We start from the raw sequence: 26,032 nt of genomic DNA on the forward strand, positions 1-26,032 counted from the left end.
TAATGAGTGGAGATGCCTCTAAACGGGTTACACTTGATTTTTTTTCTTTATGTTTTTCTGTATTTTCTAATTTTCCTGCAATGAACATGTATTACTTGGGTAATAGAGAAATAATAAAAGCTTAGAAGAGAGTCAGGTGGTGAGAGTCCGAGGGTCCCGGAGGACCACACAGACACGGGCTCCTGGCACGGGTGGCACCGGACCAGGGAGGGAGCAGGGCACCGAGGGCAAAGCAGGCCATCTAGGCCGAGGCCCCGGGAGGAGGTGGGATGGGAGGGAAGCCAGGCAGAGCAAGCTTCGGCACCTGTCAGCAGCCAGGTCCTGGGGGTGGGGGTGGGGCAGTGGGAGAGCAGGTTGGGGAGCCCGGGTCCCAGCCACAGGTGGACAGCTGAGCTAAGAGTGATTCTCTGCCCTCAGTTCTAGGTCACAGTCCCAGAGAGGCTCTGAGTCAGAAGTTTGGTTCGAATCATAAGAAATACGATTATTATAAAATGCTTGAGCCTCTGCCTGCGGGGCCCGAGTCCTGCTCGTCTCACCCCTGTCTGGGGTAGCAGAAGCCACAATCTCACCCTCTAATTGGAATGGATTTCAAAAGTACAATAAGGGGCGCTTGGGTGGCGCAGTCGGTTAAGCGTCCGACTTCAGCCAGGTCACGATCTCGCGGTCCGCGAGTTCGAGCCCCGCGTCGGGCTCTGGGCTGATGGCTCAGAGCCTGGAGCCTGTTTCCGATTCTGTGTCTCCCTCTCTCTCTCTGCCCCTCCCCCGTTCATGCTCTGTCTCTCTCTGGCCCAAAAATAAATAAACGTTGAAAAAAAAATTAAAAAAAAAAAGTGCAATAAAAGCAACCACCTAGACGAGGCAACGAGTCGCTTGGACACGCTTCCAGCCTCGCCAGCGGTGGAAACCAAGTGTCCTCTCACGTGGCAGAGCAAATATTAGACAAGGGGGTGTGTGGCCCCAAGGAGTTAAGCTGCCCCTTTCCCAGGGCCCACTCCTGGTCTGGAGAGAATTAGGGTGTGGGGAGGGGGGCACCAGGGGCACCGGGAACCCCAGCCCCGCGGGTCAGGACAGGCTGGATCCTGGCGAACTGCCCTGGCCGGAAGGGGCTCACGCGCTCAAGTGGGTAATGAGAAAGGGGCCGCTGAACCCTCGGACACGGGCTTAGCTCTGAGTCCCAGCTCCTCTGTGACTGTGTGACCCCGGGGAAGTGGCTTCCCCTCTCTGGACCTCCTTTTCCTCATCTGTGAAAAGGAAATAATAATAGTGGCACCTGTGGCAGATTGCGTTCATGGTCCCAAGTCTTCGCCTCTCCTTACAGCCACGCTCCATCGTGAGGCTTTGTGGTGTCTTCCACTGAAGAGGCAGGATATCGCTCTTCGCCTGTGACTTTGAGTTTGGCCGTGTGGCCTGCTTTGGCACCTGGAAGGGGAAGAAGGAGGGGAACCTTCGTGGGTGCCAAGGCCACAGGAGGCCTCGGGTGTCCCCATCTGCTCTCTGTGCCTCTGCCGTCTATGAGAAGAATATGTCTGTGCTGGGATCCCGTCCCAGGAAGAGGATGGGGCTCGAGAAGCAGAACCGAGTTGCCCCAGCCCCTCCCAGACCAGAGCAGCTAACTCCCAGGTACCCTCAGGTCTATGAGAATAAGTGATTGCCCTTGGAAGCCACTGAGTTTTGGGGGTCTTGGTTACGCAATACGTCTCCTACAGTTAATATGAGGATTCAATGAGACAATGCCCACAAAGCGCCTGGTGCGTAATAATTGCTCACTAAACGTTCAGCTGCTCTCATTAATACTGTTATCATTGTCATTACCATTATCGTCCATTGGAGGGGAGAGCCCGGGGCCAGAGGTCAGGAGATGAGAGCTCTGCAGAAACCCCACATTCATCAAGCCTTCCCAGAGACGGCTCCGAGCGACACGTTGCCTCGTCTAGGTGGTTGCTTTTATTGCACTTTTGAAATCCATTCCAATTAGAGGGTGAGATTGTGGCTTCTGCTACCCCAGACAGGGGTGAGACGAGCAGGACTCGGGCCCCGCAGGCAGAGGCTTAAGCATTTTATAATAATCATATTTCTTATGAGGCTTTAGTTTCACTTCCTTCAAATTAAGTCTCAGCAATAAAGCAATCGATTCCCTCTCGCTGGGAAACAGTGCTGAATTCCACCCGGCTCGTCTCTGCAGGATGGTGGCAGTTTGGGGGCTCTGCGTAGTTGGCCGATCCCGAGGACCTTGGAGAACTTCCTCTCCGGCTGCTGCCGGCAGGAGGGAGGCTCCATCCTGGAGGGACCTCCCGGCCAGCTTCAAGGGCATCCCAACAGGCCCACTGGGTGCCAAGAGAGGCAGGATGCTGTGGGAGAAGGGGTACAAACCCACAATCCCTGCTTCCTGCCCCCATTGGCGGGGGGGGAGGGGCCTACGTGGCTTTAGGAAATAGCTGAAAAGGCAAGATGCCCCGGTCCTGGTCTTGGTATAAAAACTTGATGCAGGGATTCAGCAGGGGAGATAACAAAGGCCCAGGAGAGAAAGCCATTCCTCCTCACCCCACCCACCCCGTCTCCAGGGAAAGAAAGGGGCTGGTTGGTTCCCACACTCCGCTTCCCTCCTCCAAGACGGTCCCCGGGCAAAGTGGGGGAAAAGTGGCTAAGGACTCCTGCAAGATGGGCGTGGGGGTCCCAGAGAGAGAAGCTCTGCCCTGGTCCTGCCCGGGATGCCGACTCCCAGCAGCCTCTTGTGAGAGCAGGAGGCCGGAGGGGTCACGAGGACATCGGCGCAGCGTGGGGACCCGAGGGTGGGGCTGGGGTGGCGCAAGAGGAACAGTCTGGGTCGGAGGCAGGGCCTGGATTCCTCTGAGGCAAGGGAGGCTCTCACCTCGGACGCAAAATTCAAGGGGACGCCAAAAACTCAATGATCAACAGAAATGATATATATATATTTTTTTTTTTTTAAATCGAAAGGAATACAAAAAAATCCATGATGAACAAAGTATCAAAACTGAACTAAAGACTGGCTGTCATTTGATTGTTTTAGACCCTGCATCGTCGTGCACCTGGAGAGATCGCTTCCTACCCGCCCGAGCGACTGAGGCGAGTGCATGAGGGTTGACAAGACTGTTGGGCGATGTGGGTTTTCTATACAGTCTTGTTCTTGATTGTGGAGTTTTTAAGAACCTTTGCCACTTGGTTCAAAATACTGAGGGGAGGGTATTTTGATAAGTGTATATGGGGCACAGATTTTCCCCTTTGCCTCAGGCTCCACCAATATGACTCAGACTTGGGGGTTAACCGGGAGAAGGGAAGAGACAGAGACACAAGGAGAAGCTAGAAGGGAGCCAGAGGGGCTTCAGGGAGAAGGCTGGCCAGCCGGCAAGAGCTTTGTGTAGGGGCGCCTGGGGGGCTCAGTTGGTTAAGTGTCAGACTTTGGCTCAAGTCATGATCTCGGGGTCCATGGGTTCAAGCCCCACGTCAGGCTCTGGCTCTGTTCCAACATCTTGGAGCCTGGAGCCTGCTTTGGATTCTGTGTCTCCCCCTCTCGCTCTGCCCCTCCCCCATTCTCACTCTATGTCTTTCTCTCTCGCGCGCGCACTCTCTCAAAAATAAATATTTAAAATTTTTTCAAAATAAAATAAACATTAAAAACATTTTTTTAAAAAGAATGGGGTCTTGCAGTTCAAAATGAGAGTTTTAGGGAGAATGAAGAAATCGGTGTCACTGACACTCATGAAGCAAGGCCTCCACCAGGCCCAGTCTCTGCGCTTTGCACACAGTATCTCACATACTTTGCACAAGCCCCTATGAGACAGCAGCATTCACCATCTCCGTTCCCAAGGGGAAGCCTGAGGCCCAGAGAGGTTAAGACACTTGCTTAGGATCACACAGCCCAGGAGCGGCCGATGCCAGCCTTCAGTGCCGAGATCCCGCTCTTAACCTCTTCACACAATGATGTTCAAGTGACATCATTACTCATCTGAGTGTGTGACTATAAATACATCCCTACTTCACAATCCCTGGGCAGGGGACCCAGAGGCACAGCCCTGCCTGGTGACAGAAACAAATAAAACAGATGATTTTCGTGAGACGATAGTACAGGTTGGGACCAGGGGAAAAGGAAAAGGAACGGGTTGGGGGGACGGGCTTCGGCAACAGAGTCCCTCATGCCACGAACCCTGTCGTTCACGTGCACTTCATTCATTCCCCAAATGGCTCATGAGCACCTGCTGTGTGCCAGGCACCTGGCTGGGCCCCAGGGTAGAGCAGGGAGTCCGGGAGACCCTGGCACGTCCTCCACGGAGCTCAGGGGCTTGTTAGGGAGAGAGGAATGGTCCAAAGCTGCTCACAGTCATGTCATTACAGACTGCATCAGGGGCTAAACGCGAAGGACCAGCTGTTGGGACAGCACGTGTCCGGGGGACGGGGGGGGGGGGGGCACAGGGCACAGGCAGAGAGCGAAGGGACAGGAGGCGGGTGCAGAGGTGCTCAGGGTCCGGGGTGAGGAGCTGGTCCGCCGTGTGAACACTGGTCACCTCCTCTGTGGTCACAGCAAGTCAGTGGCCAAGCTGCAAAGTGCAATGAGGCCCGATCTTATCCAGAGGGGTCCGGGTGCTAGAAGGTCTCCTGGGCCTCACAGCCACCTGAGCTGTTCCGGTTGGACAGACCTGCCTGTTCTCTCTCTCTTTCTCTCTCTCTGTCTCTCTCTCTCTCTCTGTGGGGCCTCTGCCCATCCAGTCTCCTCCAGGCTGGGAGGTTACCCCAGCAGTCACCAGGAAGCTCCTGGGGACCCGGCCCAGCCCGCACAGATCTGCTCATCACCCCCTCCCAGCGCTTCGCACTGCACACAGGAGGGGAGAACAGGGTCCTGGGGCAGGGGGTGTCCGAGGACGAGTGGCTCAGCTGGCTTATAGCAGCACGGCGTCTGTGGCCCCCACCCAAGAGGACAACTGACTCTAGGTCCCAGGCAGGGCCTCTCCTCCTGCTGGAACGGAACCAACCTCCCGGCCACAGCAGAGGGGCTCTCCAAGCCAAGGATGTGAGTGCGTTAATTAATGAATTAGCCGTTTAATTAACATAATTAGGCCTCATTATTTTCCTTGCATCTATCGTCAATTTTCGGGCAATTAAAGTGAACGCTGGTGTAGAATGGAGTATCCAGTTTGTCACTGCTGGCATAGGACCGAGCGCAGGCCTGGCGTGACCCTCAGAGCCGGGGGGAGGGGCGAGAGGGAGGAGACCCGTGTGCTTACAACGCACACTCCAGGGCCCCTGATCTAAGTCTGCAGATAGCTTTCCATTCACGTATTGAGCTCCTACTATGTGCCAGGCTCCAGGCCAGGACACCACTGGGACCAGGGCCAGCGGGGAAATTGGGGGAAGCTGTTGGGAAAAGCCAGGGTCGGCACCCAAGTCGGGCTTTGGAATAGACCCTCTTTCCCCAGCTGCGCGACCTAAGGCAAATTCCTTAGCCTCTCTGAGCTATTTCCTTAGCTGAGATATTATCACGAAGATAACATCTAGCCTCTGACACACAATGGGCACTCAGTCAGGGTTGTTGGGCCTCCTTCCCTCCCTCAGGCCCAGCAGTTTCCAGACCCATGGCTCACTATCTACACACTGGGTCATTCCGTGACCAGATTAGTGCTGGTGAGCCTCTCCCCGACTGCAGGGTCTCTCTGTCTTGAGTCTATCCCGCCGCATCCCCACTCGCAGGTTCCACCATTAGTGCCACTTTGCAGATGAGGAAACTGAGGTTGAGGAAAGCTAAGTCACACGGCCTCTAAGAGCATAGCTGGTGGGGGCAGAATGGGACTGAACCCCAGCTCAGTCTGCTTCCGGAACAGGGCTGGACCTACTATACGCAGCCCTATTCTAGAACCAGCCTGGCAAGGCCCTATGCTCTGAGGGCTCATATCCTAGTGAGGAAGATACATAACAGACCCAAAGCATGGGCGCCTGGGGGGCTCAGTCGGTTAAGCATCCACCTTCTGCTCAGGTCATGCGTTGGGCTCTGTGCTGATGGCTCAGAGCCTGGAGCCTGCTTTGGATTCTGTGCCTCCCTCTCTCTCTGCCCCTCCCCTGCTCATGCTCTCTGTCTCTCTCTCAAAAATAAATAAACATTTAAAAAAAGGTTTAAAAAAAATAAACCCAAAACAAATACAAAATATGATGTCATAATGTACCTAGGGCTTTGAAGGCAAAGCAAATGATAATAGTGAAGAAAGGAGTTGATGGATGAGGAGCTTTGGGACTAGCGCTCAGGGAAGACCCTAAGGAGATGATTCTGCGGGAGAAGCCAGGGCTCAGCTGGTGCAAAGTTCCTGAGGCAGCTCTCGGCCTGCCTGATGGAGGGGATGGGGTGGAGGGACAGGCAGGCTCGATCGTGGGAGACCAGTAGGATGTGGCAGGGATTTGGATTGTGTTGAGATCGCGAAGTTTGAACTGAGAAGTTCCACGACCTGATGAAATTTAAGAAAGAGCCGCGGTGGCCAAGTGGACACCGGACTATAGGGAGGCGAGGGTGGAGGCAGGGCCTGGCTATGAGGTTGTTGCACTGGTCCAAGCACAGGACGGGGTGACGGTAGAGGCCGGGAGATGAGCGTGAATTCTAGATATACCGTGAAGGTAACTCCACAGGACTTCCTGCGAGGCAGCTGATCCACAGGCTCCTGGAGGACTGGAGGAGGCTGCAATGAGCCCCGGGAAGGGTGGAGATGCCACTGCCTGGGATGAGAAGGTGGCAGGAGGAGGGGGTGTAGTGAGAGACACCAGAAAAGCCACTGGAGCTGTCACATAGGCAGTGGTGTCAGAAGCGGGAGTCGAGGGAGCGATCCGGGGGATTTAGCTCCGAGTCCGCACGATGGTCACCGGGAGCCATAGAGGAGAAGGGTGCCCTTGGATGCGGCCTTGGGGTTCACCAGCACAGAAGGAGCCACCAAGAATCCCGGGGAAGTGCAGCGAGTGAGACAAAGGGGAGGGAAGGGAGGGCGTCCTGGAAGCCAAGGAAGGAGGAAGAAGGAGTGGCTGAGCCTGTCAAATGCCAGTGACCGTGGGGCCTGTCCATGGGGGCCCCGGCTCCAGGGGAGGGCTGGCCGGCCTGTGTGTAGGGGGTGGAGGCAGCAGCGAGTGAAGACAAGTCTCCCGGGGCACTCTGCTTCAAGGGCGCCCGGAAGCCGTGTTAGCTGGAGGAGAACAGGGCCCCGGGGAGCTTTGTGTTTACAAGACCAGACCGGAGATGTCACAACACGTTTGGGGCTAATGGAAATGATCCAACCCGAGTAAATAAGACCCATGACGTGGATAGTGCAAATCATTCACTTTTTCTAAGTTTCTATTTTCACAACATCTCCTTGTATACTTGTATACTATAGCACACACACGCGCGCGCGCGCACACACACACACGTACCTGCATTTTACCCAACCAGTAAGTCCAACTTTGTGCATCAGCTGACTGGGAGCACTTGCATTGTTGCCCCACAGGGCACTGGCTTGTTCTGACGTGAGTCCTCAAAGTCCTCCCTGCATTTGACCAGGGCAAAGTGCAAAACAGACATCCAAACCCTTGCAAGTTCGTGATCCTGTTTTATATTTTGCCCTTGTAATTTTCTAGTGTTGAGCAAGCCAGACCCGCTTTCTTACCATGCTCAACTTTCACACACCAGACTTTCATTTTTTTTTTTTTAAGGTGGTGTCATTATTTTTTAAGTATCCCTTTTTTTAAAATTGTTAAAAATGTTTACCTATCTGACAGAGACGGAAACAGCGCGTGAGCAGGGGAGGGGCAGAGAAAGAAAGACACAGAATCGGAAGCAGGCTCTAGGCTCCGAGCTGTCAGCACAGAGCCCGATGCGGGGCTCGAACTCACGGACCGTGAGATCATGACCTGAGCCAAAGTCGGACGCTTAACCGACTGAGCCTCCCAGGTGCCCCTCAGTATACTTTTTACTGAAGCATAACACATTTGCAGAAAAATACATAAAGCTTAAGTGTTTGGCCCAGAGAGTTTTAACAGGGTCAACACAGCCATGAAACCCGGACCGAGACTGACGCCCATCGAGAAGCACATCACCAGCCCGTCAAGCGGTGGCGAATGCCAAAGGTAGCCACCAACCTGACTCTAGTGCCCGCCATAGAACTTTCCATAATTGGGGTCATATAGGGTGCACTCCCTGGCATCCGGCCACTTCTCTTGCTTGTGAGATGCATCCCCATTGCTGGGGACACAGTTTATTGCCACACAGTGTCCCCGAGTGACCATCTACGTATTCCTCATTGTTCCTACTGCAGACAGCATTCGGTCCAGCGTGGGGCGACAACCTGGGCATTCTCGTATGCGTCTTTCGGCAGGCGTGTGCTTTCAGGAACATATTCGTACACAAGTCCAGATCCTCTGTGTTGGAGAAGCACTGACCCAGGGGACATTTGGCAATGTCCAGAGATATTTTGGGTTCTCACCAAGGGGGAAGCTAGTGGCATCTAATGAGCAGAGGCCGGGGATGCTGCTGAATATTCTACAAGGCACAGTACAGTAGTCCACAATAAAGAACGCTCCAGCTCCAAATGTCAACCATGCTGAGGTTGAAAACCTTGCTTTAACGGAACAAATGGTGGGGCGGCTAGGTGGTTAAGCACCAGCCAGTGAAGCACCCAACTTCAGCTCAGGTCACGATCATGCGGTTCATGGGTTCAAGCCCCACATCGGGCTCTCTGCTGTCAGCATGGGGCCCACTTCGGATCCTCTGTCCCTGCCCCCCTCTCTCTCAAAAATAAATAAGCATTTCTGAAAAAGGGGTAAATGACTTGTGATGCCTCCATGAGGATTAAGCATATGAGGGAGCTGGTAATTTCAGCTCCCAAACATATTCCAAAAGGACCTTTAAGGACAATTGTATGTTTGTTCAAGAGTCACAAGAAGTACTGTAGAGGTGCCAAAGAAGAAGCTACAACAACCGAGAGAGAGAGAGAGAGAGAGAGAGAGAGAGAGAGGGAGAGAGAGGTGAGGGTCACTCTGGGTATTTAAGGTAAGTAGGAGCTCACCTGGCTTCAAGTAGGGAAGGGCATTCCAGCAGAGGGAACAGCATGAACAAAGTGACAAGAGTGGTGGGATCTCCGTGGAGGGGAAGTTGTAACTTGGAACACGCTGAACATTTCTTGCCCTCTTGACCTGCTCCAGGCTCCCCAGCCGAGGAGCAGAACCTCCTGGTAATGGAGTAATTACCCTTGACCTTCTGTCCCTCAGTCCTTAGTCTGCTGCATCTATCAGCAAGTTCTGTAGCTTCCAACCAGAGAGCCCTCCCTGCCTTCACTGCCACCACCCAGTCTAAGCCACCATTTGCACCTGCCTGGACCCTGGTCACAGCCTCCACTTGGGCACCTTCAATGACCCTGTCACTCCCCTGCCGGAAACCCCGCTGAGTAATCCCTCCCAGAGTTTAAGAGGCATCACTCTTTGGGGGTCTCAGCTTAAATGTGGGCCCCCTTCCAGGGGCCTCAGGGGTGGCAGGAGGCCTGCTCCCCTGTGGGGGAAGGGTCCCACCTGGGCCCTGCTCTGCTCCCGCTCCCCCGGAAGCCCGGGGCCTCCTTGCTCGTGGGCTGAGGGCGGAACTTGTGTGTCCGCCCGGCTGGCCTCACAGCCTCGGCCCGTCAAAGCCTGCCGGAGTCGGCCCAGGGCAGCCGGCAGGGCGGGGTCCCTCAGGCCCCTGCCTGGCACGGCTCGCCGCTGAGCGAGCCCAGGGCTCCCCCGGGCAGGGCCAGGCCCCCTGGGCGTCCAGAGCCCTCGTTATCCCGTCAGCCCCGGAGCCGCACCTGCTCTCCTGGTCTCCTGCGATCTCAATTAATCCGTCCTGCCCTGATTAATTAGCAGGGTTAATTATGACGGCTGCTGCCGCTGAAGCTTGGGGAGGAGAGCCCAGCCAAGTGGCGGAGCAGAGACCCAGCCTGGGGTGGGGCGCTGTCTGCTTACGCCCCTGGGCTGGCCCTGCCGGGTGCCCACCCTTCCCAGGGCCAATGGCAGGGAGCTCAGGAAGCCACTGGTGCTGGGCCTCTGGTGGCCAGGCCAATCAGGGCCAGGCCAACGCCCTCAGGTATCTGCTGAGACCAGGAAACCAGGCCCACGACTCGGGTTTGGCTCCTCTGACCCAGCTTCCTATGTCACATCTAAGCCCTTGCCTCTGCCCATCATCATGACCACAGGCCAAAGGCCCCAGAACCCCATCCTTGCAGGGACCCCTTGGCCCACACTCGCCCAGCCTTCTTGGAGCGTAACCGGCCATCCACTTCCTCGTCTGCCTTTCCTTTCTAGACCCAAAGACCACTGCGCTGAGAGATGAGGCCTAGAGAAAGGAGGTCAAGGTCAAGACTAGGGTTGCTGCGGTCAGGCCCGTAGCTAGGGCTGTTGCAGACCCTGTCCTGTCTGGACCCCATTAATTGCCTCGTGGGCTCGGGAGCCCCCTTCCTCCACCCCTCCCCCAGACCCAAACCCTTGGCTGCACACCAGAGTGTCAGCCCCCGGCTCGGGATGGCACAGGCAACCGTAGCCTCTCCCTGTCGCTGAGACCGCAGACCCCTCCGGCCTGCCCCAGACCCCGGAGCCCGCCCCGTCCCAGCTCCCTGCCCCCCCCCCCCCACCTTGCTCCACTCCTCCGCTGAGCTCCAGGCCTTTCTTAACCCGGAGGCCCGGAGCCAGGGCAGTCGCCAAGTAAGAGTGGAAGCCTGACTCAGCACAGGCCCCCTGCGCAGGCTGGACCAGCACCACCAAATTCTTGCACACACCTTTTCCTAGTACCCATCCATTATCCTCTTGGCCAAAACGTGATCCATTATCGCCGCCTGCGCCTGGCAAAATGTATCATTACCTGCACCCTTGGCACTTCCCAGATCAATCCACTTCTTAAATGTAGTAATAGAAAAGAGGATTAGGTACTAGAAAACTCATTATGAAAATGGCGTACTCAAATTCTTTAAAGGTGATATTTCATAAAATATACCCGGCCTGCCGCGTGCCTCAATCATTCTTTTTAATAGCTCCGTAGCAGCCAGAAAATAAAGTATTCATGAAGATTGAAGAAGATGATCCCATGAACTTCAATTTAATTGGTGCAAATTAAAACAATCCATCTTTCCGTGCTGTCCGTCCATCTCCAATCATCCCCACGCCGCACGGCCGGCACCCTGATTACAATTATCTTTTAATAGGAAAACTTGTCAGTTTTTGTGTGATTTACATAAGCTTGCGCAAACTTATGGGTATCAGATAGGGCCTCGGTGTGTGATTTCCTGTCCCCAGCTCCCTGGCTCCCAGGAAGGCCGGAGTAGGGGGGTCCGGGAGGCAGGGTCCGGGCTGAGTGGGGGAGGGGCCGGAGTGGATTTGTGGCATCCCTGGGTTTGTGATACCCATCAGAGATGGGGCCACATGAGATATCCCCATGTAGCACATCTGGCTACAGCCTCTGGCCGCAGCCTCTGGCCGTGCCCTTCCTCTGGGACCATGGCAGCCAGACATGGAACTAGAGGGGCCTCTTCCTGGTGGTCACGGTCACTCTCCAGACCACAAATACACCTCGACATCCCATTTGAGGAGGCCCATGCTCCGGAGAGCTCCCTCCACTCTCTCTTCCTTACCATTCACTCCCCACCCCCAAGCAACACATGCACCATATTGCTTCAAGCATGCCTCCTTGAAGAGCCCGTGGGGACAGACAGATGAGATTTTCTGGGGTTGAGAAGCCAGGAGAGAAAGCCAGCGATGGGCTGAGCATAATAAGAGACACTTGAACCAGGAGGAAAGACAGGCACCTGGATCCCCCAAGGAGGAAGGCCCACGACTCGGGTGGAGAAGGTGTGGGTTTTAACTAAATAGAAACCAGCCTTTGGGGAGCCAAGCCACATGCTGTCACCGGTAAGCGAGTGCAAACTCAAACTATCCATAGAGATATGATGGCTAGAAAGAAGGAGGTGATCATTCAAACGCACATCTGTGCTGTTTGAACCGCCGTTGACATGTTCATGACTCAACCATTCACTCGTTCAATAAACACTCGCCAAGTTCCTGCCAAGCGTCAGGTGCTGGAGATCAAGTAACAAACAAAGCCGGCCCAGCTCCTACCTCACACGCTTTATAATCCAGCGATGAAGACAGACAAGAAAACAAGAGGTGGTCATACAGGCTGATGAAAGCTACAGTGGGGGGAACTCAGGAGCCTGGAGGAAGGGGCCCCAATCAGGGAAAGGATCCTAGAGCTGCTAATGCCTGGCTCGGGACCTTAAGGCCAAAAAGGAGTCAGGTGAAAATGGAGGGGGAGGGCAGGTGGGGATGTTCCCGACAGAGGGACGGTCATCGGCAAAAGCCCGGGTCAAGAAACACACAGCGTTAACACACAGATCATCTGACAGAGCACAGAGGATGAGCGTGAGCGAACATGGCAGACAGGCAGTCCTAAACTGTGACCCCCACAAGGGACGTCTATTCACTTTTACCCTTTTTAAATCTGTAAATGAATTCTTGATTACACAGGCGGTATGTGAACACATTTTCACTGTAAAAAACAACGTAAGCATCAGAGATAAAGCCCCCCAAGATCACCTCCACCCTCCACCCTGTCACCCTTGGAGGTAACGCTTACCAGTCTGGTGCGTCTCCTTCCAGATTCTTCTCTGTTCCTTCACCTACATATGGATCTAAGGAAAGACATAGGAGCTTTTGGTTTTGTTTCTTATAAAAATGGTCTTGCGTTCTCCGCGCTTTTTGAGAATTCGCTTCTCCAACTTGGCCATGCCTGTCACTGTCCTCATCACCCTCTCGAGGGGACTGTCTGGCAGACTCGGCAGGTAGTGAGTGCCCAGACTATCCGGGCAGCTGCAGGACAGTACCTCCTGGGTGGAAGCCGGACATTCTGCGGTCAGTTCTGGCCCCACCGCCTCAGGCAAGCTCCTTCCTGTCTCAGAGTCTCATCCTTGTCCTTAAGTTGGAGAATGAAGAAGTCTGTCCTCGGGGACACCGTGACCACTAAGTTGCAGTTCATCAAGGTGTGGGCTTAGGACTTGGCTCAGAGAAGGGTCTCTGTACACGCACTGACATGCCTTTATCATCCAAGACAGGCCCATCCCAGGATCCCCGACAGAACGTTCACGTAGCTACAGCCCCAGCCTGCAGGGACCGCACCCTGGGAGACGGACCCCTTCCTTCCCGGGCGCTGCCTGCGGTGGGGAGCGAGGGTGGGAGCGGCTGTTATCTGTCTGGTCCTGCAGGGCCCTCCCCCCCCCCCCCCCCCCGCATGGCCCCCGTCCGTCTCCATTTGCCCAGCCCTCCAGGAGCACATAGTTGGTCCCGTAAACCTTGTTTGCTCAAGTAGCTAAAGTCACCCTTCTATGGAAGGTACAGTCACCCTTCCAAATGAGGTCTGGAAATGAAACTCACCAGAAATCCTGCCTCATTAAGGAATGATAAGGACAATAATTATTTCCGGGGCACTCTGTGAGCTCACACTAGATATCACGACACCCCAGCTCATGGGAATCTTTGCAAAGCCCCAACAATATCCCCACGAACGCGTGAACTCGGAAAGGCCTCCCCACCATCTCACGCCTACTACGGGACAAGTATGATTGTTATTGGTCAGGATCGGACAGGATAACAAACCAGCCCCTAATCTCAGTGCTGAGTCACAGTAAATGTATTTGTCTCACTCACATAAAGCCCAGTACGGATCGCTGGCCTTCCTCTGTCTCATGGCTGGCCCCCGTGGGACAGGCGGCCCTGTCGGTCACCAACACCGGAAAGGAAAATGATGAACACCTGCGGTCTTAATTGCCTCAGACCCACGAAGCGACAAGCGCCACTCTGCTCCCTGTCATTGGTCAGAACTAGTCACGTGGCCCCTAACTGCAAGGGAGCCTGGGAAATAGAGGATCACACAGGTATTGGTGAGCCCTGGATACCCTGCCACCCTGCAGTTGTAAATTGGAGGCCCACAGGCACAAAAAGGTCAAGTAATTTGCCCAAAGTCACCCAGCCAGTGAGGGCATAAGCCACTTATTCACGTGTGGACGTGTGTGAAGAAACACATGCTTATCTATACTGACCGACAGGCGTGACGATGCCCATGTACATGCATACCCACATTCACTCCGTGGGCTTCCCTCTCCCTTGCAGGGTGAAGGGGTCATGGGGCACCCCAGAGCTCTAACTGCAGGCATGAAAAACTTGACCAGAGTTCAGGAGGCAGGCTCCCTCCTGTGTTCATCCCCCAGCACCGGAGCCTCCGCTGCCATCCTAGGGGTCCCTAGGCCCCCATCTTTAAATTTTTTTTTTAATGTTTCTTCTTGAGAGAGAAACAGGGCATGAGGAGAGGAGGGGAAAAGAGAGGGAGACACAGAATCCAAAGCAGGCTCCAGGCTCTGAGCTGTCAGCAGAGACCCCGACGTGGGGCTTGAACTCATGGACCACGAGATCATGACCTGAGCCGAAGTCAGATGCTTAACCAAACTGAGCCACACAGGCGCCCGACCCGTGCCCCCATCTTGAGAAGAGTTGCAGGCAGGTGATGGTGGGTGACACCACGGCACCGACCACAGCTCACTCCAGAAAGCTCTGCCTCTGCCCGTTCTCTTGAATTTGTTTCAGAGTCTGCGGCCACCGATGAGGCAAGATTCTGGGGCAGGTTTTTTCCAAAATGTAAAAAGTATATCAAATAAACACAGTGAACATTCTTTCGTGTCCAAATACATACGTCACCACATAATACGCAGGGGCACCTGGGTGGCTCAGTCAGTTAAGCGTCTGCCTCTGAATTTCGGCTCAGGTCACGATCGCACAGTTTTTGAGATTGAGCCCGCTCCATATGCTTGGGACTCTCTCTCTCCCTCTCTCTTTGCCCCTCCCCCACTCATGCCCCCCCTCTCTCTCTCTCTCTCTCTCTCTCTCTCAATAAATACATAAACATTTTTTTGAAACGGACATAATACGCGCAGGTGTGTTTTTATCTGTAAACCTCAACTCCTTCGTGGAAGTGAGGTTGTGTTCCGGTTGTTTCTACGACTGGAATTGGAGGCGGCATAACATAAACGGTGAAAATCTTCAAAAACGTCAAGACCATAAAAGGTAAGAAAAGACAGGTTTTTCACAGGTTTGAGGAAACTAAGGAGACCTAATGACTAAATGCAATGAGGTGTCTCGGGTTGGATCCCGGCACAGGGAAAGGGCACCCTGGAACAACCACCGAAGTCCCAAGTCTGTAGTTTAGTTGATGGCCCCGGAACAATACTAGTCTCTTATTTTATAAAGTACTGTGGTCGTGGAAGGTGTTCCTAACAGAGGAGGCTGGGTGGACGGTACAGGGAACTCTCTGCAATATCTTTGCAACGCTTCTTTACAAAAAAAAAATTTTTTAATGTTTATTTACTTTTGAGAGAAAGAGAGAGAGAGAGAGAGAGAGAGAGAGAGAGAGAGAGAGAGGCACAAGTGGGGGAGGGGCAGAGAGAGGGAGACACAGAATCGGAAGCAGGCTCCAGGCTCCGAGCTGTCAGCACAGAGCCCGACGTGGGGCTCGAACTCACGGACCACGAGATCATGACCTGAGCTCAAGTCAGACGCTTAACCAACTGAGCCACCCAGACGCCCCCCTCTGCAACCCTTCTTCTAACGAGTTTTTGCAATAGCGATAAAACAAAATGCCCCCAAACCGGGAGTCGGGATGTCCCTAGATTTCAGCGCAGCTCTGATAATAACTCGATATTCAACCATGAAAAAATTGCTCATCTTTTCTGAAGTTCAGCCCACAAACAATAGCAGAAGTTCAGTTAGATGGTCCTCAAAGCCCTTTTCAGTTCCCTCATTCTGCGCTTCACCCTGGATTCAGAAACACATCCCTACTCGGAACAGACACATGCACAATCACACCTACCTACCATGTACCCCCAACTCTCATGGACACACACACAGGGAATCTGTATGATATTGTTTGCTAACTCAGGCTGCAAAGTATGTTAAATCTCTTTCATTCTTCCCATTAATAATTTGAGTTTCCAGTGGTGCCTGGGTGGCTCAGTTGGTTAAGTATCTGACTTTGGCTCAGGTCATGATCTCACAGTTCATGGTTTGAGCCCTGCATCAGGCTCTGTGCTGACAGCTCAGAGCCAGGAGCCTGCTTCAGATTTTGTGTCTCCCTTTCTCTCTGACCCTCCCCAACTTGTTCTTGCTCTCTCTCTCTCTCAATAATAAATAAGCATTAAATTTTTTTTTAATAATTTGAGTTTCCACATGCCCTATTAGTACAACACTCAGCCTCTTCCTCTTGAAGATTTTCTGCTACACACGCGCGCGCGCGCGCGCGCGCGCGCGCGCGCGCGCGTTTGCTTATCTAAGAACACTTCCGTAGAGATGAATCTGCAGAAAAGAATACCAGACAACACCAACTGCTATTCCCCCTCTCGGCCACACGGTGCCGCTGTTGGAGACGGGACCTGCACAGCTTAGGGACCACGCTTGCCCTGACTCCTTGCCCTTGGGGCTCTTCAGGGCTCTGCTTAGGTCACATAGGCACCCAGGTTAGGGCCTTTTCCTTCTCACTCCCAGGCTCAGCCATTTTCCCTCAACACGTAACACCATGTCGTGTTGGCTGAGACCAGAGGAGCCTCTGTCACAGCCGCAAACTGTTCCTGAAACAGTACTTCCCCATGACCTTGGTGAGGCCTTTGTGTTGAGATGGAATCAGAGGCTAGGTTGGCCCTCGCTTTCCTCCAAGCAACTGTATTTTAGGGGCGTGGTTGTCCTGCTCTGCCTCTAAGCCTCAGTCACATCTCTCTGGTCTATCCCGAAATGTCTCCCCATCTGAGACTCCCCAGAAACAGAGGCTGGGATCTTGGTCCCTTCTCACCCATAAGGTCTTGGGTCTTGCCTGTTGGTGGGGCAGGGTGAAGATCTTGGGCCCAGAATGGAAATGCCTAATATACTGGGCATTGAAGATGTAGCAGATGACTTTCTGAGCACTTTAAGGCCATGAATTAATCTAATTCTCCTACAACACTATGAGGCAGGCATTGTATTCTTCATGCCCCATTTTATCATGAGGAAACTCTGAGAGATGAAGTGACTCACCCAAGGTCACATGTCTTGGGTAAGTGGCAGAGTCAGGACTTGAACTCCAGGAGCCCCAGAGTTGGGGTTCTTTTCCAGAAGCTCACACTGTCTCCCCAAACCTGTCCTACAGTTGAAAGGATTCCCTCTCAGGTCTTTCCCAGAGTGAAGTAGATAATTGGCAGTTTCCACCTCTGGACTGAGGGGCAGGACACATAACTTCTAAGTAGTGCCTTCAAGAAGCCCCCAGATGCTTGCTACCTGAACAAAACCGTGCAGACACCTCTCAGCCCACACACTCACCAGCCAAGAAGCATACTCACAGCCTCATCACTTGCCAGCTGCTGGGCGACGAGGATGCCATCACTGTTGGCAGTCCCTGGCACACTGTGGTTTTCGCTCTCTCCACTGCTGAGCTAGGACAGGATACAAGGGAAAGTGGATGTCCTGGCTTGTGCAACAACTCTGGTGTTTGTGACTTTGGGTGGAAATAGTAATTTTAAGAATGGTAGAACTGGATGGCTATTGCTGAATGCCCAAATGCTGTAAAGAGAGAGACAAAGTCAAAGCAATTGGCCACCAATTCGAAGTGAATGGAAAGCTAGAACATCTTCCTGGGAGTATTTAAGGAAACGCTTGTGTCCTATAGCTGGTGGGCAGGTGGAGCTGGAGACAACACTCAGGACCTCACCAAGAGCAGTTGAACCTCAAGATCCAATTGTTCTATGCCAAAGGCAGATCCTCGTAGGGAAGGAGCAGGACCCAGCAACTTGGAATGGGCGTATCTAGGTAGACACCTTTGACAATCTTGAACCCCTGATTCCCTCAAACTCTGTAGGTCTGCAGAAGAGGGCCACATCCTTTGTTAGGGGATAGTGTGCACCCCCCCCACTTTGGCTTGAAAGCTCTGCAGAAGCCTCAAATGAGCCCGATGTCCTAGGAGACATGTTGACTCTGCTCATGATCTGCTCCCACCTGTCCTTTTGACCTCCAGACCTAAAGCCAACATCAGATTGAACTGGGACTCAACTGGGAAAGTGCGGACCTACTAAGGGAGGTGAGGGACTAGACACCAAAGAAGCTTCAGGTCTTGGCTCATCCACACAGGCAGGAGCCAGGAACACAACACATTGTGGTGCTGAATTGAAGCAGGTTAGAATATAAGGCCACACAAGGGGAAGTTTGTCTACATGACAGACTCTCCCATGACTCAGGGTTTGCAATTCTTGCAAGGGCCCCAAGACCTGTTGGGATGGTTCTTGGGAGCTTAGACCAAGTAATGGCTGTCATTAAACAAAGATGCCACAACTTCCATGGCCAACTTGAAGAAGGGGTCAAAGGTCAAACCCAGGGTGGTTGGTTGGAGGTGATATTACAGAACTGGGCCCCTTGGTGGGAATTTTTTAATAGGAGGCCAGGTGGCAGTGCTTGACTGTCAGAAGCAAAGCAGACATAGTTTCCCTAGTGGTCAACAAGGCCAAAATGGCAGCCAGCAGGTCCTAGTGTCCCTAGAGTGGATAGAGGAATAGCCAACAAGGTGTTCCTTACTCTAAATAATAAAAAAAGATCAAGAAAGAGGGGCACCTAGGTGGCTCAGTTGGTTGAGCGCCAACTTCAGCTCAGGTCATGATCTCACAGTTCATGGGTTCAAGCCCTGCATCAGGCTCTGTGCTGACAGCTCGGAGCCTGGAGCCTACTTTGGATCCTGTGTCTCCCTCTCTCTCTGCCCCTCCCCCACTTGCTCGCTCTCTCTCTCTCTCTCTCTCTCTCTCTCAATATCTCTCTCAAAAATAAAATAAACATCAGGGTGTCTGGGTGGCTCAGTCAGTTAAGCAGCTGACTTCAGCTGAGGTCATGATCTCACAGCCTGTGGGTTCGAGCCCCGTGTCAGGCTCTGTGCTGGCAACTCAGAGCCTGGAGCCTGCTTCCAATTCTGTGTCTCCCTCTCTCTCTGCCCCTCCCCTGCTTGCTCTCTGTCTCTGTCTCTCTCTCTCAAATAATAAACATTAAAAAAATTAAAATAAAATAAACATTTAAAAAATTTAAAAAAAAAAAAAAAAGATCAGGAAAGAATGTGAACTCATAATCCTTTGAGCAGTTCCCAGACCCAGAACATGAAGGAGAGACTGGTCCCCAGGAGGAAAGATCCTGTGAAACCACAGCAGGGGTTTAGAGTATTGATTTTCCACTGCCCCCACACCCAAAGGACCTACAGCCATTTCCTCAGGTAACTCTAAAGTAACTGGGGCAAGGGGAATGCTCAGGGCTGGTGAATATAGAAACCATGGTGACATTTGTACCTACGACCCCAAAGAGCCAGCACAGTCTCCCTGTTAGGGTAGGGACATACTGGCGATGGGTCACAAACAGGATCCTGGCCCAGGCCATCTCACAGCGGGCCCCTGCACTCACAGGCCACTCAATGGTCACTTTATGAGTTCTCCAATGTAGCACTGGAAAGGCCACATTGAGCAGCTGGCAGAAGCCTCACCTTGGCCCTTGATTTGCACAGTAAGAGTTGGTAACGTAGGAAAGACCAAGTGGAGGCCCTTGGTGGCTCTACACCCCCTCCTACAACCAAGATAAAAAATCAAAAATAATTCCATCTCAGCGGAAAAGGCAAAGATCAGGGCCACTTCAAAGACTTACAAGATGAAAGGCCATGGTCACCAGCAAATTCCTATTTAATTCACTGGTCTGGGGAAGAGACACGTGGACGGACCTATGGGAAAGGGCCCAAGTGTGGGAATCTCTACATCGCCTGTGAAAGGCCACCTGAGGAAACTCGGTCTAGGAGAGACACTGGACCATGACATGGACAGGAAGACCCGGCCAGCAGATGTCAGGCAGTCTCCAGCTTCAGCACCCCCAAAACTTGTGCGATGGACTTATGAATGGAGTCACCATAGTGGCAGGGATGGGGGCTCTGCATGGACCCCAAAGCATGGGCTCCCTCTCCCAAGGCTGACCTCACTACTGCTGCTACTGAATGTCAGGCCTGCCAGCAACAAACATGGACACAGAGCGCCCAACACAGCACCAACCTTTGATGTGGCCAGCTGATGGCATCAGACTATCCAGATAAGGCCAACAAATCATCCTGGCGGGGCTGACCCGGATCTCAGGAGTGACTTTCACATTTCTGCCCATGAGGCCACAGCCTATACCACCATCTGAAGCCTCACAGACCATCTTGATCTGTTGTCATGGGATTCTCGATAACATAGCCTCAGACCCAGGGGCTTGCGTTATGGAGAAGGAGGTGCATCGTGGACCCTTGACCACGGGACCCACTGGTCCTGCCAAACAACACACCTTCCAGAAGCTGGGAGGGTAACAGAGCAGTAGGTTAGAGCGAGCAGTCAACAAGGTGTTTTGAGGAATGAGAACGAAGCTCGTGCCCCTAGGAACAAATAGGTAGGCCTGGTGAGCTGCCATCTTGGTTGGGCAAGCTACCTGTGAGGATAGAGGGTCATCCTTCAGGATGCTGTGTACACCTTAACCCAACAGCCATTATTTGGTGGTGTCCCCTACGGACAGAATACCTGCATCTGGGAACCAAAGGGAGGAGGTGGCCAACTCACTGTCACTCCCAGCCCTCCCCTTGGCCTTCTGTCCCTACCACTTTGGCTTCCATGGTTCTAGAGGTCTGGGTGAGTTCATTCATTGCTTCGAGCCTCTATTTCCTCACCTACTAAATGGGAGTTAACAAACGGTCTTCCCGTGGAGATTGAGACAATGTTTGGCAAGTTCATTGTCAATGGCAACTGCTCTCAGCACCCATCATTGCCTTACTATTTTAGAAGAGTGTCAAGGTCAAGACGGACAGGGAAGGGCATGTGGGTGCTCAGTCGGTTGAGCATCCGACTTTGGCTCGGGTCATGATCTCGCGGTTCATGAGTTCTAGCCCCACATAGGGCTCACTGCTGTCAGCCTGTCAGCACAGAACCCGCCTCAGATCCTCTGTCCCCCTCTCTCTGCCCTTCCCCACTTGTGCCCTCCCAATCAATCAATCAATCAATCAATAAATATTTTAAAAAAAGACGGACAGGAAGTGGGGAGGTCTTCCAATTGTTAGCCCCATTTCTGGCATCTTCCTCACAGCATCACCAGGAAGTACTTTCATTTGTCCACCTCGATTTCATGCTGCACATGAAGACTACTTTCATTCTCAGGGAAAAGAAGACCTAATTCTCCTCCCCAAAGTCTTCATTTGTCCAGAGGGACTTTTAAGGTCCCGATCCCCAAATTCTTCTCACCTCAGAGCCAGGCTGCAAGAAGCCAGGGGACCCCAAAGCCATATTCCCTTTCCCAACGTGGGGAAGCTTTCCTTCCTGTGCCTCCGTTTTATTATCAGCAAAAGATTTCGCTAGCACTGCCAAGAACTGATATTCAGAAATAAGTATGTAAATCCTTTGTAAATGTATGCTAATTACTTATTTTTAATTATAATGTAAATAAGTAATTACTGAATAATTTTAAAGTATTTACATGGGGGTGTGTGATTTAGACACTAACTTGTTATAAGATATAAAAACTATAAATTATACAGTAATTATGGCCCAATTTACATGCTAAGGCCAAACACAATTACGTAGCAAGAAAAATATAAACAATCAGGTAATTCCACTGTAGTTACTGTGTAATAACCAAGCTGTTTTCTTCCTCCAGTTGACAAAGTGGGTCTGTGCATTCGCTCTAGGCTCAGGGAGGCGAGGGGGAGAGGCGCTTTCAGGAAGTTGAAATCACCTTTAAGAAAAAAAATTAATCATGGGCGCCTGGGTGGCACAGTCCGTTGAGCATCTGACTCTTGATCTCGGCTCAGGTCATGATCTCACAGTTTGTGAGTTCGAGCCCCATATCGGGCTCTGCATTGATGGCGTGGAGCCTGCTTGGGATTCTGTCTCTCCTTCTCTCTGCCTCTTACCCAGTTGTGTGTGTGTTCGCTCTCTCTCTCTCTCTCTCTGTCTCCAAATAAATAAATAAGTAAACTTAAAACTTTTTTTAATAAAAAAAAAAAGAAAAAAAATTAATCACAAAATAAAGAAAAAAGATACAAGCAAAGATATTAGAGTCTCCCCTGGGTGGGTCATGGGGTTCAGAGAAAGGCCAAGCCACAGAAGGTGGCTCCAGCCAGAGTGGCCCCCACTGTCCCCTCCTGCCTTGTCTGCAGCAGCCCCCACTCACACACTACACCTCAGGCAATGAAGAGTTCCCCAAACCCTCACCTCGGGGCCTTCACACCCCTGCACCCTCAGCCTTAATCTTCTCCCCAAATTTTCTTGCCTGCCTAAGCCATCTCACCCTTCAAGTCTACAATGCCTCTTCCTCCAGGAAGCCTTCCCTGACCATCCCTACCTCCTCAAGATGTAGCCAGGGGACTCTCCTAGGCTCCTACAGCCTCCCAGCCTCCCCATCACAGCTAACCACTGTTCTTAGATTGCCCGTCTGGTGGAAAAGTCGGCCTCCACCACCAGACTGGAAACTCTAAGAGGTTAGAGCCCAGGCCAGCCTTGTCCACTGCTGGATCCCAAGATAGAGGCACTTGGGCTTGAGAACACGGAGTCTGGTATCAGCAAGATCCAAGTTCAAGCCCGGTGCAGATACTCTCCAGGGTCCTTCCAGAATTATCTCAGAAACCTGGGCCTCACCTTCAGGAGAGAAGCGATAGGCTTGACAAGAGCCCTGGGTACTCACGGTGGCCTCAGCTGGAACAGCCCTTTGAAAGAGGTATCATTCTCCCCATTTTGCAGACAAGGCAACTGAGGCTGAGAGGCCAAGAAACTAACGGAGACACGGAGGCCGTGAACTCAGGCCTCTTCCAGTCCCAGCCTGGCTCTCCTAAGCCCTCTCCTCCCCCAACTTGGGGCTTGTGGACCCTGGCTCCTCGGGGTATCATCGGGCCCCGGAAGAGGGCAGAGGCATCCGACAGGCATCTGTGCAAGGAGAGAGGCCCTGCAAAGGCATCAGTCCCAGGGCCACGGCAGTGGCGGGAGAAGGGGTGCTTCCCACCGCTCCCTATACCTTCTGAGAAGGGCGGGCACAGGACTACCGACCTGGGAGCCACTAATGGTGGTTCCGTAAGCTCTTGTGTGAATCCCCTGCATCACGATCTCCTGGAGAGCTTATCAAAACGAAAACTCCTAGACTTCTGGAATGGACAGCCGCCGGGAGGTGGAGCCCAGAACATTCCTTTTAGCCACGCCCGCTGATACCCTGTGAAGTCTGAGAGCCACTGCCAGAGAGGAAGGCCTGACCCGAACCTGAGCCCCTCTCTGAACCTCACCCATGAAAGGGGCCTCTGTAATTCGCAGACTGATTGTGTCAAAGAAACGAGGGGTGGAAAGTGCCCCGCAGAGCTGGGCAGGCCAGCTGGTCCCTCCACTCAACACCTACTATGCACCAGGCCAGGCCCTCAGCCCCCCAACCCCCACCCCAACCAAGGCAGCAAGAGTGCCTCGTCCCCAGCGGGGAGGCTGCTCTGGGGCTCTGGGGGGCTGGGCCAGCTGGTGGCCCCCCTGCCCTGCTCTGTGTCAGGCCCGGCAACCATCACAGTGAACCCTGCGTCTTCGCTCCTGGGAGGTCCCCACGAGAGCCCCACTCCGGCCACCCTCTCTTCACAAACGCAGCCCCCCCCCCCCCCCCCCACCAGGAGCTGTCACACAATTTAGAGCCGGGCAGACGGAGGAATCCATATATAGACTCAGGGTTCATCTGTTTCTACTGCCCCTGAGGCATCGCTGTTCATTAAGCACGGTCATTAGAAAGGATTTAGGGGAGCCCGAGTGGGGCCCTGAGGACAGAGGGCCCTGCTGACCAGGCCCGGGCCATCAGTTCCACAGGAGAAGAGGTCATCTCAGCCATCCCCCTGCCTTCAAACCAGGGGGCTGCACACTCAGAAAGTCACCCAGGAAGGCCTTTCTTCTCTAATTAGGAGCATAATAACCTCAGTGACTGTTTACAAGCAAATAGGACTTGAAGCTCGGGAAGGGCCTTCTCTCACCCGTCCTCACAAGGAGACGGGCACAGAGAGGGTCAGAGATTTTGGAAGGTCACACAGTCCGAGCGCATGGACTTTAATCCAGTCTCTCCGGCTCCAGGTCTGCTGCTAACTGCCCAGTTCGTGTCTCCCGCATCCCAGACGAGAAAGGACTGAGCAAGGGGTGGCCAACTCGGTCTGATGGGGCCAAAGCCAGCACCCGGCCCAGAGGAGCCTGGGCCCAGGCCAAATCCGGGGAGAGGGAAATTGCCATCATTCCGGCACTGCGACCCCCTCGCGTAGCTACTTCACAGCCCAGGAAATTCCCCAGTCCCCTGGGTAATATTTTTTTACGGCCATTGCCGGGTGCTATTCATTTTATTACACTTTTGCCTGTTATTTTTGTTGTTGGCGCATAAGCAATGTGGTCAATTCCGTTTTACGTGCCCCGGCGTTTCAGATTCATCGCCAGCCAGCGTGGCGCTGAGTGGTTACACGGTAAAGTGTTTGGCTAATAAAATGCATAAAGCAGAGATAGGAAAATCAATGCCTTTGTTAATAACACTTCACCATCTTTCACGCGGTCTGTCAGGCAGGGCTGCCCGCTGGAGCCGGCGCCAGAGGCACCGAGCGGAGGGTCTGCCGCTGGGGCGCGTGCCAGCTGGCCCCGGGATCTGGGCCCTCCGTCCCCTTGCCCCCCTGGAGCGGGAGCCGGTCCGAGAACCCTGGCGGTTGCCCTCCCGGTGCCGGAGCTGGAGACAGAGGTTTGAAAGACAGGGGTAATTCTGGGTTCCTGCCCAAGTCAGTACATCACACCGTTCCTCAGCGTTCTCATCTACAGGATGGGGATAATCGTAGTCCCTCCCTCCAAGGGCTTTTCTTAGGTCCAGGGAAAGAGCCCGCGTGTCCCCCCCCCCCCCCCCCCCCCCCCCCGGCATGGTGCACGGCACATGGCATGTCCAGGCAGGGCTGAAGAACACTGCCGTCCCCTTCCCCAGGCTACAGCCTCCCTGGCCCTCAGGGCTGCCCCTCCATCCCCAGCCCCTAGGATGAGAAAGGTCTCTCCCTGGACTGAGCCATGAGACGCGTGTTCCAAGACACTGGCACCACCTCTACTCAGACCCAAGGATGCAGCTGCCCTCCGTGTCCTGTTTGTTTTTTTTAATGCTTATTTATTTTTGAGAGAGAGAGAGAGAGAGACAGAGCACAAGTGGGGGAGGGGCAGAGAGAGAGAGAGAGAGAGAGAGAGAGAGAGGGAGACACAGAATCCAAAGCAGGCTCCAGGCTCTGAACTGTCAGCACAGAGCCCGACGCGGGGCTCGAACTCACACACCGCAAGAACATGCCCTGAGTCAAAGTCGGACGTTTAACCAACTGAACCACCCAGGTGCCCCAAAATCGACTTAAAAAAAAAAGTTTATTTATTTTGAGAGAGACAGAGTGCATGAGAGCTTATGTGAGTGGCGGAGGGACAGAGAGAGAGGAAGAGAGAGAATCCCAAGCAGGATTCAGCACAGAGCCAACTCGGGGCTCAAACCCACAAACCGTGAGATCCTAACCTGAGCAGAAATCCGGATTTGGACGCTTAGCCTGCCGAGCCACCCAGGTGCCCCTGCCCTCCTTGTTCTCTTATTCTTGACCAAGTATTGACCTTGATTCTCACCACCACTCAGCTTCCTGCCTGGGCACCCCCAGGGTCCACCTCTATCCCCTGCTCAAAGGCAAGACTGCCACTCCGTGAGTGGCCCCGGTCCCCAGCACAGGGTGCACCCACCATGGGCAATAAGTCACACTGGCTGGAGAATTTCACATCCTTCTCAACCCCTCCCTGCACCTGTCTCTGAGCTCCAGTTTCCACAACTCCAAAATGAGAATGACAATAATAGAAATAATAGACCTTCCTCCAGGGGTGTTGAGGATTGAATGAGATAACAGGTGCAAAGCCAGAGGTATCCGGGGGACCTGGGAAACCTTGAGGTACACACACAGCCT

The 26,032-nt window shown here is 53.3% G+C and overlaps 1 long non-coding RNA gene across 1 annotated transcript; it reads right to left on the bottom strand.

Moving 5' to 3' along the window:
- Positions 1–1,276: 1,276 nt before the first annotated feature.
- LOC125150625 (uncharacterized) lies at positions 1,277–13,806 on the bottom strand. The gene is made up of 3 exons (XR_007146408.1): positions 13,678–13,806; positions 12,611–12,665; positions 1,277–1,419 (listed from the first exon to the last, which is right to left on the bottom strand). It is a non-coding gene; the product is annotated as an uncharacterized LOC125150625 (long non-coding RNA).
- Positions 13,807–26,032: the final 12,226 nt, after the last annotated feature.

The sequence above is a fragment of the Prionailurus viverrinus genome, chromosome D4 (assembly GCF_022837055.1).
Source record: "Prionailurus viverrinus isolate Anna chromosome D4, UM_Priviv_1.0, whole genome shotgun sequence".
NCBI classification, from domain to species: Eukaryota; Metazoa; Chordata; class Mammalia; order Carnivora; family Felidae; genus Prionailurus; species Prionailurus viverrinus.